Here is a 2,124-nt window from a genome sequence, read left to right on the forward strand (position 1 = left end):
CCTTACTAAGTGCCCATGTCATAAATTAACCGTCTCCTTGAACTCATAAAACAAGTCTTGTGATTATGAACATTGAAGTGTTCTTTGATGATGTCACTTTGTCTTTAGCTTTAATATCACGAACGAGAGAAGAAACAAAGTTTCGCTACAGGTTCAGTAAACATTGTCCAGGAAATGACCAGATATCTTTTTAAACTGTTCTTCACCTCTGCCTGATCAGACGCCACTCATTCTTTTCTTCAAATAATTAGCTAGTAAGAACCTTGCTTAAGTAATACTTTGAAGTCGCTCTAGGCTGCTGACGACATTTTCAAATTAGTGGATAGGGTTTGTCCTGCCTTGCCTCTGTTCAATGTTTGTTTAAAACTAATTTACCATTTTATGTTTTTCATTTAAACTACTTGCACACATCGCTGTAATTTCTGAGCACATCTACTTTACAAAATGCTCGTGCATGAACTCCATGTGCTGTCAATAGATTTACGGAATTCTATTTTCTATAGATTATATTCATGATAAACATTACGACATGAAATTTTTTAAGTGAAGACAATATTGCATAGAAAGTAAATATAATATGTTACTGATATATCACTGCTTGTTGTTCTTTACAACCTGGTAATAGCAGTTCTTATTGTCTATGGGGCTACCTTGAATGATTCCTCCTCAGTATAGAAAGAAATGTTAAGGGGAAATAATTTCAAACTATATTTGTAAACTCTTCTGTTGTCTGTCAGGAATTTTATTTACTTGGACAGATTACCAAAGACTTTTTCATTTCCTCCTGCCCTAAATTTTGATTCACTGGAGGGAAATAAACGATCATCTGCAAAATAAATGTACCGAAAGACTTCTTTTACTGATTAATTTGCTGGAAATACTTGGAACAAGAAGATATTTTACCAAAAATTAGTTGGGACGTATCGTCAGACATACTGAAACTAACATATGTCTAACAAGTATAGAAATTAGAATGTCTATCAGTTCGACAAAATTTACAGCAAAAGAAGTCATCTAAAGAGTAATAAAAGGAATCTGCTAAATGTCGGTTACACGATAAATCACATAAATATAAATACTTAGCGATTACAATTACGAACTACTTCAGTTGGAACGATCTCACAGATAATGTTGAGGGCAAAGCAAACCAACGACTGCGGCTTTTTGTCAGAACACTTAGAAAACGCAATAGCTCTACTGAACAGATTGCTTACACAGCATTTGTTCGACGTGTTCCGGAGTACTGCTGAGCAATGTGGGATCCATATCAGATAGGATCGCCAGAGGACATCGAAAAAGTTCGAAGAAAGGCAGCTCGTTTTGTAATATCGCGAAATAGTGAAGAGAGCTCCAAGGATATAATAGGCGAATTGGTGCAGAAGTCATTAAAACAAAGGCGTTTTTAGCTGTGGCAGGATCTGCTCATGAAATTTCAATTACCATCTTTCTCCTCAGAGTATGAAAATATTTTGTAGGATCCCACCTACAGAGGGAGGAATGATCACCATAATGGAATAAGAAAAATTAGTACTAGTACAGAAATATTTAATTCTTTTTTCTCCAATGAGCTGTACAAGAGTGGAATGATTGAGAAATAGCTTGAAGGTGGTTCAATGAACCCTCTGCCAGGCACTTAACTGTGAATTGCAAACTAATGATGTTGATGAAGATGCAGAGGTAGAACAATTTTAGTCATGTTGTCGTGCGATCTTGAACACTGTTCTACTTCTACATTGTCTTTTCCAGACTATCTATCTATCTATTGTCTGTTACTGTTCCTATATTTTCATCTGCCTTCCAGAGTCTCGATTCTTTTTCTGTTTGTATCCCTGTATTTTTACTGCAAATACTTCTTTCATTTTTTACACTCTTAAGTAGATAAAATTATAAATGACCTTTTCTGTCAAATATTGTGTGAAGATTTTCTGCCGCTAGATATGAAATCTATACAGTTTGGACTTGTGTTACCGATAATGTGTGTGTGGATATTCCAGTAACAATGTGCTCCATATCTATGTCACTGTTCTGGATTATTAAGATAGTCAGCCCTACACCAGCTTTTATACCAAATATATCAAAACCAGCTACACCAAAGGGCTTTGTTATTTATTTTATTTATGTGTA

This window comes from Schistocerca cancellata, chromosome 5 (genome assembly GCF_023864275.1).
Source record: "Schistocerca cancellata isolate TAMUIC-IGC-003103 chromosome 5, iqSchCanc2.1, whole genome shotgun sequence".
In the NCBI taxonomy this organism is placed as follows: domain Eukaryota; kingdom Metazoa; phylum Arthropoda; class Insecta; order Orthoptera; family Acrididae; genus Schistocerca; species Schistocerca cancellata.